The sequence below is a fragment of the Egretta garzetta genome, unplaced genomic scaffold, assembly GCF_000687185.1.
Source record: "Egretta garzetta isolate BGI_Z169 unplaced genomic scaffold, ASM68718v1 scaffold935, whole genome shotgun sequence".
Lineage (NCBI taxonomy): Eukaryota > Metazoa > Chordata > Aves > Pelecaniformes > Ardeidae > Egretta > Egretta garzetta.
This window is the reverse complement of record NW_009259813.1, coordinates 24,117-36,679: the sequence shown is the minus strand read 5'-3', so window position 1 is coordinate 36,679 and position 12,563 is coordinate 24,117.

Sequence of the window (12,563 nt, the reverse complement as noted above, 5' to 3'; positions counted from 1 at the left end):
AAGACAAGAAAAATAAGGAAATAAAACCCAGCGACGGTCAGATCTTTAGCTGGCATAATTGGACGCCGAAGTCCACGGAATTGTGTCCATTAGCAGGAGTGGGTGATCTGACCCATATGCTTACCACTTTCAAGTGTAAAGATTAAAACAACACGCCTAACAGCAGAAATGGGTTACGGTACCTTTCAGAGCGGCTTACGTTCCCTAAAACTCTGGAGACATTTTCAGCCTGCCATCATAAAGACTTCAAGGCTGTTTACCCAAACTTCTCAATAGCTCCTTCTAAAAAAGGGTGATGAGCAACCACGTTCAGTAACACAGATTTTTAATGTAATCTGTTTATAGTTTTCCAACCATTTCCAGAATAGAACATTTTTTTTAATGTCCTGAGCCTTTAGCATTCTCACTTTGATCATCTCCCATCATGTTATGGTTCAGAACAGAACGTGATGGAGCCAGGCTAACGAATCTGCCAGAAATGACATCAGAAAGCCAAGTGACCTGAAAAAAAAAAAAGGAAAAGTGCTCTATTTGAGCACCACGCTCTTCTTGAACATTTTCCTTTTTATTTTTTTTTATACATTTTAATTAATGTTTTACTTTCGCTGGATTTATTTTGCTTGCATGAAAGCTGGGAGCTCGTTCTCAGAAAAAAAAAAAAAAATCCTATTGAAAACAAAAGGAGCCTTTTTTGACCAAGGGAAGACCGTAGGAGGTCCTCGGATAACAATAGCTAACAATTCTTTTGGGGGCTGAACAGTTTAAATAAGGAACACTTTCTTCGGAGGTTAACTCTAAATAATAATTGTGGATTTTGTAGCCTGTAAGGGCGAGATTGGTCTCTGACAGAGTTTATATTACTAACCTGATGCGAGCAGACAGCTGCAAAAATGAAGCGATATCAGTGATAAAAATATTCTTTCTACGCTTAGGCAGGAGGAATTGCCTGGGAACACAGGGCACGCGAGCAGTCCTTACGGTGACTGACTGGCGTGGCACTACTGATCGGTGGCCATACCGACGTAGCATCTATTTATTTGAAATATTTTTCAGTGCCTCACATTACATTTCACATGTATGGCTTGCGTTCCTTTCGAAAACTTTACCTACACAATAGCATTTATTGCCCTTTTCATTTGAGCAGTGTTAGAACCGGCGAATAATTTGGTTAAAAAAAAAATAAAATCGTTGCAATAACAGCCCCCCTCCCCCTCGATCTGATGGAGAAATAGATAATTTCTAGTACTAAAAGTGATTAAATTTGGTGCATTTCCAACTTGTATTTTAACAATGCATTACCTCCTGAATTGCTGCATAAATATTAATAGACAGCCTGATATGGAACTTTTGCCCGTAATGCCCTTGGAGAACCATAATCACGGCGAGTGGAGCAAAAGAGATGAGAGAGCGCACTGAAGATGGTGGCTCTATCCCCCAGCTTCACAGAGCTACCCCAGGTCAGGCACTTGCCTTGCACTAGCACAGATGAGCAATATCTCAAAGCCGAGACTTTGTCTGGTAGGAGATGAAAACCCTGTAGACATTAATCTGCCTGATGCTCATCTGAAACACAACCAAAAAGAAAAAAAATAAAATCCATTGATACCAAGAAGAGCTACCCTGATTTTCCTCCAAATTAGCCAGACTTCTTTTTCGACATAGCGCAACTTTTAAATTTCATCTGCATGTGTTTGCTATTCTAATCGCCTCCAAAATGATTACACAGTATTTATCTACCTGAGTTTCATTCCTGTGATGCACTCTCATTAAAAGTCACGATGGCTCTGGCTACCATTTAAAAGAAGCCAAGCGCCCACAGACCCCCTGAAGTCATGCTCAGCCTTCTTGAAAATTGGCCAATTATTTATATCCCTAAATACGGACTTTGGGGGCTGAAATCCGGGATATCCTGTCAGAAAAACTTTTGGGGCAGCCGTTCTGCTCGGCCATAAACCACGTTTCTGCTTTCTGAGAAGACGACGCTATTGATTTTTGTCACTCTAATGCAAGAACCTCGCTTGAAACCTCAAAACACCGGCAACAAAAAGCGCAAGGAGAAAAGATTTCTGGTTGGCGACACCTACGGCACAGCTGTATTTTGGACACTGGCAGACGATGTTAAGGGTTAAGTTAATTTAACTTTCAGCAAGTTAGAAAGCTATGAAAGTTTAATCACAGCTGAACTCCAGTGGGCAGTTTGGTAGCTCACAGACAAATGTTCTCATTTTTATTCTTTATAGGCAGTGCTCAAATCATCATAAACCATATTTAAGGAGGGAGAAATTTCACGAGGGGAGGGAGCTGTTTTAGATGATAGAATAAGAGAAAAAGGCAACTTACTGTTTTAAAATTTAAATCCAACAAAATTACCAGAAATGCTGCTGGAAACAGAGCGCCGAGAATTCATTATTTTGTTTCAAAGTTAGTTTATCATAAATCTGCCCTCTGACACGTAATAACTAGTAACGTTTCGAAGGTTATTTGATAGTAAGTTCAACAGTGTAGGTGACTGAACATGTGAGCTGCATGATAATGAGTCCCAGGGGAAATCAGGCTTTAGGATGCAGGGTGAAGCATCCCTAGGCTTGTATTCAAATGGAAAAAACATATTCAAAAGTTTATTGTTTATCTCCTAAGAACATCAAATAATACACAGGCCTTCGAATCAGACGTACAAAGCAGGCTAGAGAACTATTTGCTGGGGGAAAAATGCCTGATTTGATCCAAATTCAAAAAAAAAAAAAACAAACCCTAATAGCTTGTACACTGAAATGCACGGAGCGATTTTGATATAAGGAGTGGAGGGGAGTATTTCGGTTTGTTCTTTTTACAACACTAAAAGGCCCAGCAAGTCAATTTGTTCGTGCATCAGACTCTAGAAAGAGGAGCCAGCGAGCATTAAAACTACTTGTTTTCAAATCCTCCGCATTTCAGTACAAAAGAGTTCTTTAAGTGTGACAAATACAAATTGCGCTACTCATCCTGAATTTCATTTCCCAAGTACGTTGGCTGTAATTGATGGATTCGTAGTGTACAAACTAATTTAGAGCCAATAATGAGAGCAAAAGATTTTATTTTTCACCAAGGAGGTGTGGTACACACACCCCACTCCAGCAGGATAATAGAGCCCCACCTCTCAGCTCGTTAAGCTCTTAAATAACGAGTCTGATGCTGCCCTTACCGAAGTCAATGGTAGTTTTGTCATTAGCTGTGCTGGAAAAGCATGTAAGACAGAACTTTTTTTTTTTTTTTTTTTTTAAATATTAAACTGTCCGTATGGCAAAGGCCGAGGGCAGCGACATTCCAAGCCCGTAACCACCCAGCTGCTGGCATCCTGCCACCCCACCACGGAGCGGAGATGGAGGGGCCGGGAGCTGGGTCACCCACCTCCCTGGGCACGGCCCATCTGCAGCTTCGATGTTGTTGCTCATCTCCAGCCTCTGCATCTCCCTCTACATGGAAAAGTTTGCAGAGGAGGCGTTGTGTTTAAGGATTGTCGCTGAGCTTGAATAGATCATGGAGAACTCCTCTGCCAAATTTCCCTCTTAAGAGAAACACCTCACCTATTAAATGGCACCAAACGGGACGCCTTAGGTGTACAACCGTACCCGTCAAGCACGCCAGCTGCCTTCTCTTAGCAGTTACGTCGTCCTCTCTGTATCACGAGGCTGTTATTTCATAATGTATTTTGGACGCTGAACACAAAATTAGACTTTACTTTCAAGGTATCTTTCAATAACCAAAATCCATCTTCCATACATGTTTTTAAATTGTCCTCCTTTTTTAATTCATTACTTAAAGAGCTACATATCCTATACTTAAGTGGTGAAAAGTTACGCAGCATATATCTTACTGAACATCGCTATCAATCCTAACTCTTAATATTACGAGGGCTTTTTTCAGAAGTGTAACTGGCCGAGGTTTACTGACACACCACAAATCCAAATTATCATTAAAACTCTAAATTCTGTATTGACAAAAATCAGAGGTTGAAATGCTCTCATCTAGACAGGCTCTAAAATACCCAATGAACGTTCGTTTATTTGCTTACTATATTAGTATATATTTCCAACCCGGCCATTTTCCATACCTTAACTTTGAGGAAACAACGGCATTTAAATACGCACCAAAGGCAAAGATAAATAAAACCAAGCAAAGAGGCGATAACGCTGTCTGAAACGCTTTTTACTCTTCCTAATAAAGAATTACTGCATAGACGACAACTGAACCCAAAACCTAGCACAATCTCGAAGGTTACCAAGAAAATATATTTAGAAGAGACGGCAAACTTTCCTGATTCATTCCTTGAAATATTATGTTACCCACTGTGCAACTTTTTTTAATGTTTACACATATAAGATGTGCTGAGAAAGTCAGAGCTACGGTACAATATGAAAGCCAGGAAAAATGGCCACAGAGCTATTAACACAAATATTCGGTAAGAATGGTCTGAAACAGATCGGTCTTGAACTTTTATTATTATTCCCAAAGAGTTAAAAATGTGCGTTAGTAGATGAAGCTAGCGCTGCCCGGTGCTGTGATATTAAAATGTGCATAAATCAGTGCACTCATTTTCCTATCGAATATAAAGCTCCCGGCTGCCGGTTATCGGAGGTATTCGCAGATCCACACCGAGCGCCTCTACTCGGGGTCCTTCCTCTGTGTGGTCTTTCAGAACTGTCGTTATCAGCTTTCTGTTTATTATTGTGCTCAGTTTAAAGGGAATTTGCCAAGTGATCCCTGGACTCCAATCTTTAGGCCTGTTGTCAGGACAAATTAATTTCTGTGGAAACCCACTGTGCCTCAGATACCATCTAGGAAATGTAGGATTAATGGAGTCCCTGTACAACAAGCTTTGTAGCGCGGCTGCTGGGGGAGGGGAGCGGCTCTTGGAAGGGAGAAATAACAAAAATAAAGCCCCTGCACTTTGGGTTAGTTTGGGGGGACTTTATATTTTTTTTTATGACATCAACTCGCATCCCTAATATTGAAAATCTAGTACAGTAACTGGGGATGAACAGGCAACTTTCTAGCAAAAAGGGCAGGGAATGGAAACTCTGTATTACCAAAGATGAGGGACCTGAGGGCTAATTATCAATAGTTTATATTTTACACGCTCAAGGCAATCTCTTCAGTAGGTAAAAACAGGATATTAAAGGAAACAGTCTCCCGTGAATCTTAGTAGAAAATAATGAAACTGAATACACGATCTCTTGGAAAAGGGGTATTAAAGCTGGATTTCCTACAGGGCCAGGTCATTACTTTGCTAGCTGGCATTTGAGGCTCTTTTTTCAAAATGTATATTATTTCAGTGTTAAAAATGCTCAACTGCCACTGTTCCTGCAGTAAGTATACTTAAAAAAAAGACTTTCCTGCCTAGAAAAAGGAAGTAATTATTTTTCTCGGTGATGCTAAAATAGAGCTGAAGTTAGAGCTGTAGCAGGTAAAGCAATGTTTTCCCCTTATGTTTTAGAGAAGAGAAGAGAAGAGAAGAGAAGAGAAGAGAAGAGAAGAGAAGAGAAGAGAAGAGAAGAGAAGAGAATTCCAATACATTTTTATCGATCCTTTTCTCATTTTCAGGAGGATGACTCTGCCCAGGGTTAGATATACAGGTTTCATATCTTACAAATTGAGAATTCTTACCCTTATTCTGTTCTCTTCAAAACCAAATCAGTTGATAATATACAGGACAAAGACAGTAGACACACGGGCCCACATTCTGTGTCGGGTTATACCTTGTGACTGCCCTGCAGCATCGGTGAGGTGTAAATCAGCCCTGAAGTTAGCCTGAAGTGGCACTGAACCCCCTAATGGATCACAAAAGACAAAAAAAAAAAACCAACTATACCACTCCTTTAAGGTCAAACACTATAAGCAAGGGTTCGCTTTCCACCACGGTGCTGTTACGCTATTAACCTGTTACAGCGGGTGCTAATTTTGCCACAGTGCGTTTCCAGTGCAGTCCTAAAACCTTGCAAGCTTGGCAGCTGCAGATGCTGAAGCTGCAGCAGAAAGCTCCTTTAGCATCGCGCTCCAGATTGCAATACCTCAGCCCACGCTGCTTTGCCTTCGGAGGGTAAAACAGGAGCATGGCAGGAGAGCATGGGGGTTGCATGATGCCACATTTTGTTTGGAGCAGCATTTAGGGAGAAGATTTATTTGGAGAGAGTATTTTATTAATCTGAAGTTCACCTGCATATGAGAACTACTTTCTTTCTGTTAAATATGCCAATAGTTCTTCCCTAACTAAAACATTTAATCTTGAGAGACCTTTTATATGCCAGTTTTTACTATTACAGAAATTCAATTAACTCCATAATTATGAACACAATTACCATTGAGTGTTACATGTGATTTGGTGGTAGCAGCTACATGGCACACACATACACTCTGCTCTATGTTTAAAAACTTATAGTAATAATAATAATCAAAAATTCCCAAAGATCATTCTTCTTCTTTGGATTGCATGCACTGGTTTGTGTATACAGACAATTTTTAAATATGCTGCTCACATTTTGGCCATGACGTGTTTAATGCAGTAAGCATGATATTTGCAACTAGTGGGCTGGCTGATAGAAAGTCACCCAAACTGTGACAATTTACCTTAAGGGTCAGCCTGGCCCCATTAACTCGTTTCACAACAAACTCAAGCCCACAGCAAAGGCAGTAAATGAACCCCCAGGGATCTATGCATGGCGTGGGGGGGAGGAAAGGATAAAAAGAAAGAAAAGGGGAGGCAAGGAAAGAAAAAGGGAGGCAAGGAAAGAAAAGGGGAGGCAAGGAAAGAAAAGGGGAGAAAAAGAAAAAAATATATATGGAAGGAAGGGAAACTCTGTAAAGTCTATTAAAACTCTACATACAGGCACTGCCAAGCAAAGCGCCTCCAGGCAGGGGGAGGCTGGCCCGGCGCGAGCAGGGGGGCTGCGGGCTGGACCGCTGCCAGGCTGAGCCCGAGAGCACTTCACCGCTTCTTCAGAAACAGTTAAAGCGCGCCGGGTTTTACGCCAGGTGACGAAGCGCCAGGCTGGGCTCGGCAAAGGGCCTAAAGACGTTACATTCCAATTTTTTAGGATCGAGACAGGTAAAAGCAAAGTTTAGGAGTCACGACACGGCCTTGCAAAGAGTTCCCGGCGGCGTACGGTGCTCTCGGTCCACTCGCAGAAATACCTCAGGTAACGGTCACCGCGCCAAAGTCACCACTCGCTCGCTGGCTGCTGTCACGCAGTCTGAATATCTGTGGCATCTCCTACGCCGCGGGCGTTTGTGGGCTCCCCACCAATAATCTCTGCCCACGCGCTCCTGTCGTTGGGTACCGCGGCACCCCCCGCGCATCGGAGGTCAGGCTGCGTCCTTACGCTACACCATAAAGGCGGCAAACTCTCTGGCACGGGCTTCGATTATTTCGGGTGTTACGCAGAGTAATTCTGGTGTTGCTCACACGATCTTTTGCTCAGACCAAGCAAACCCCTAGGTCAGCCTAGCTCCCCGAACGCCACTACTCCTGTGCCCATGTATGTCAGCTGAAGGGCTGGCCCCACCATGCTCTCCTTAGTCTAATAAGAACCCATTTCTGCTGACACAGCAACATCTGCGGCGATCTCCACCTTCGCCTACTCGTCTTTCTATAAGATTTTCCCACCTACAAGCGCACAGGTGGGCAAAATTCCTTCAACACAGCAACCAGGGCTCTATCAAGAGATGTCCATGGACTTTAAACACTGGAGAAATCAAAAGCAGTTTGCTATAATCACTCTTTGAGTAATTTAAAACCAGAATTACCCATGTGGCCGCCCTAAATAAAAAGCGATCTGCAACGTACAGATCTGAATTCAGGCCATGTTTGTGTGCAAGGTTCGAAATACGAAATGCGGTTACGGCTCGGTCCTTGGTGGATGCTAAGCACTGCTGCAAAGTTACTGTATGCGTTATTTTAAAAGGAAAAAGTGAAGGGTATGTTAAGAACAGGGGTCAAAGCATTTCCAGACTTGCCAGGGGTTAGGTCTTACTGATGGAGTACAACATCTAAGCTTTAATGGAAAACTATAAATGCAGATATATATAAAATGAACCATAAAATAAGCTTTTTGCAGAAATTCACGTCTCGAAACAAGAATGGGACAAATATTTCCTAACACATCAAACCCACCGTGTAGACACATCTGTGCTTTCCTCACTCCTGGCACTATAACCACAAAAAAAAAAAAGGTAACTTAACAGCACTGGCAACAGGAGTTTTTTCCAGTTTGGGGTTATGGAATCTGAGTCTCGAGAACCTGGTTAAACCTGCAATCCCGGTCAATAAAGGAAAACAACGGGAAAGAGGGGAAGACAGCGTCAGAGGGCTCAAACCGGCAAGAGCCCAACCCAGCAGCCCTTGGCCATCCTTCCAAGCCACCCCAGATAGATCGCTGCACGTCAGGCTGCCGCGTGATTTGGTTTCTAAAACAACATCTCACTCTGCTCTGCTGCAGAAGAAATTTCGTCCTTATTCCTCTTTAATATTCATAAGGTAGGGAGCTACATTAACAGCTAAGTTTTAATTTCAGAAACATTCTGACATTTACAAAGAACAGATTCCAGCCCTGGTTTTACACTAGGGTTGGGTTTTTTTCTTTTTTTTCCCATTATCACTGTTATTACTGGTATTAGTATCACTGCAGAAGTGATTAAAAGATCCTGGACATCTTATTAAAACAGTCAAGATCTACTCCCCTCTTCAGCATCAAGACACATTCTGTTATTTTATAAACAGGAATAATCTTTCTGGAAATTAAATTGGAAGTATCGCCGGGTCGTCCCTTCCTCCCGAAGCGGAGGTTCTTCTGCTGTTAAAACTGCACCTAAGAGCCATCCTGCGTATTTGAAGCAGAGGCAAAAATATTTCCTGTTTCATGCTGAACGCTCCCCAGATCTGCTCCTAAAATGTGAAAATAATAAAAGGGCGGTAACGAGCCCAAATCTTCCAAATTCTCCGGGAAGCCAAGGAGAGAGATCCCTCATGGAAGCCAACAGCATTTGGCTGCCTCCCTCTGTTTTCAGGTGATGGTTTGCTGAAGCGCAGGCACTCAAGGCTTATGATTTTACAGAAAGGGCTGGCTTAGCTGCAATTTTGGCAAAACGCATTTGTGTTTACTGAGAGAGCCCGGCAGTTTAGCTACCTATGTTTGTGCATCAGTCCTCTTTGCCATGTTCTTCACTAAATAGAAATTCAAAAGAGTCTTAGGCGTAGATTAAATGCTTTCAAAAATCAATTCTAGGCTGGCACAGAAGTTAACCAGTCTGACCTCGTGATTACAGACTAAACGCTTCCTTAGGAAGCAAAGTGGAGGAATATTTTATGTTTCAACGATGATTCGAGGTAGTACCACCACATATAAAAACGAGAAACCAGGGCAATATTTAAGGAAGTTTATCCAGGGATAATTGCGTGAGGCATTCAAACAGGACTGATTCAGGGGGTTGGGTCATCGTAGGATTAACATACAGCGACGAAAGGCAGTATCCAGCACACAACTCGTCCGAACTCTAGCAGTCACTTTGAATTTCACGTCGCATTGCGGAAAAGAGAAGCATATAACCTAGTTCCTACCTGATTACTCCGGGGTTTGTACCTCTGGAACCTTAATACCAAGACAGACGATGGCCAAGAAAGCGGCAGGAAGATACGTGCTTATTCTAACGGCTCGAGAGCATCTTCCAAACTACCCTGGGAATGACGCAAAACAGTTACAAAATACATTTCTTCAGTTCCCTGCTCCCGAGGACGGAGCGCATATTTAATGCCCAAGTACTAACGTGCCTTGCAACAGCATTTTTTATTATTTTTTTTTTCCGTTCTTACTAGTGTCAACAGCAGGGTAACCCCAGAGCTTTCAAATAAACGTTTACATTAGTTTGATCATATAAGTGTGCTACCCGGTAATTAAATCCAGTTTGTATTTTTCAAGCGATATTCCGCATAGAGCCAAACCACGTTGTATTTGCATCCACCACCTCTCAGTTCTGGGAAATCCATAAATTCATTTGTCAAAGGTAAAAATACTTACGCAGAATTCCTTCTAAATCTTTTGAAATGGGTTGTTCAAACTCTTGACATAGCGTTTTGCTCTAAACAAATTTCTAGGCAACCCCGTGATTTTCCATCTCTGAAAATATACTGTTTCCCCTCCATGAAACTAGAACAGAGGGGCTGAGAGAAAGGAAATTATTAAGCATTCTAGTGGGTTTTTTCCAACAAAAACTAAGATAGAGGTCAATGAATAAGTATGTGCAGGCTGGAACTTAAATCCTCTGGGGTGACTGTAGGCTAATTAATAATTAATGCCAGAGACATGGTGTTTGAAATGCAGATGTGATAACTGGAGGCCTGGCAAAGCTGTTCAGAGGAAGCAGATTTGGATGCTATAGGGAATAGGCACTCCCTTGCCGGCTGGCTCTGAAAGCAGACCTGGGTGCAAAGCAGGGCCTATGGTTTAGATTATATTCCCCTCAGCTGTTAATTACCTGAACCTACTTTGAAGTTTTTCTCTTTTTATCCTCTGCATGAAAAGAGATTGGTTCAGCCAAGGGACTTGAAAAAATGATCAAATACATGGAGTAGAGGAGGGGAATAGAACTTCAGATATAAAAAAAGATAAGGAAGAAAAACACTCAGGGAAACACACAGGAACGCATTAGGAAGTGCCTGAGCGTGGCTCAATGTTTCAAGCGAGTTGTGCTGCTCTAAGTTATCTCAGCCATTAAGTAAACCCCCGCGTGTTTTATGAATAGATTTGTTAAAAAGGAATCTCTCGCTATATGTATATAGTTTACATTAATTATTTGATGAAAGTACCATAGGTGATTTCCTATGCTATTTTTAATCCAATAAAGTCATTTAAGCCTCCTTATGTTTGGGGCTATTTAATGAGGTGTGCAACATTAACGGAATCACCAATGAGCTGTTACTACAAGTATTAAGATTTTTGCAAAAATCACTCATTTTTACGAAGGGGAGGCAGGGGGGGCACAGCTTGGGCCCCTGGCTGCCACCAAAAGGAAAAGGGGGGGCAGGTGCCTTCATCATCTGGGCCCGTTTGGCCCCGGGGGGCAGTATTGTTCAAGTTCACCTTCAACACTTACGTTCAATGAAAGAGAATGGTATATGGATCTAGGTTAGGAATAAGCATAAGTATTTTCCTGGCTGTTGAAGATCAGTCTTTGTATGCATATTTTACAGGGGTTACAGGAACCAAAGGTGCATTTTGTAAATAAGCATTCATTCACAATAATTTATTTATCTGCATTTTCTCATTTTCCATATAGAGGTATTTACTTGATAACTCAGTTCAGGACACATTTCCGGGTTTAATCTATCTGTGTATACCAAAACAAATGTACAGATACAGAGAAAATAAATGTATGGTGGCTTTACTGAAGTAGGCAGCTAAGATAAATATATATATATATATATATAAATGATTACTAAATGTAAAGTGGCTTTTTGCCAAATATCTGTATATACATATATACACATTGATTTTTTTTTTTTTTTTTTTCCCCCTTCCCCCCCCCCCCCCCCCTTTATTTTTTTTTTTCCCCTCTCTGGAACACAGTAGGGTGAAGCAATCTCTCACGAACTCAGGGCTGGTCGTGTTTAAAAATTAATTTGCAAATGCCTGTCTCCAAGGCGCAGGCGCCCCGCGTTGACGCCCATCACCTCGGCATCCCGGCACGGCTTCTCCTCCTGCTGCTGCGGACAGCCCCTGCACCCCGCCTCGACCGAAATCAACTCTTTTCACCCAATTTCTCTTTCCCAGCACCGTCTTTCAGCGTGACGTCAGGGAAGCACGCGGCTGTACGGCAGGCTGACGCATTCACCTGCGGGATGAGCTCGGGGGGGGGGGGGGGGGAAAGTCCCCCCGCCGCCGGGCTCTCCAGCCGTGGGGTGTTGACCCACAACTAAAGAAAACTTGGGGGTGAAGGTGGGGGCTCCGTCCCGGGGCGGGGATCGCCCCCTTTTCCCCCAAAACGGGCGTGGGAAGCGCGTGGGTGCTGGCGTCAGGGGCGTGGGGTGGCCCAGGGAGAGCCACGCCTGGGATCGAGAGGGGCTTTTAATGAAATCATAACACTCAAACAGTTTTCTATTAAATCCTGCTAATTTTCTAGGTGAAGGCTGTGAAGTGAATGTGAGGAAGCATTAAAAGGGAATTGAATTTGCATTCCTTATGCTACAGGCACATGTTTACATGACCTTTAAAACAGAATTAAAGCTGTATCATCAGCAGCTGTAGGCAATTCACATTACTAAGGCAATCAAATCAGAAGGCTAAACTAACTATAAAACATAAATTAAACTGATAGAGAATCATCCTAATTCACTAGGTTTACTTGCAATTTACTTAGCCGCTACTAGTAATTTCTAAACAGTTTGGAGAAGCAGCAAATAGGAGGTGCTTGACTCTGGCACTTCGGAGAGGTGGTGGCCGAGGGGCAGAGCCGGCTCGCCCGGGGGCTCTGGGCTGCGGGCGTGGGACGAGCGGCCCCGGCGAGGTCGCGTTCCCAGAGATCCACGGAGGGCCTAA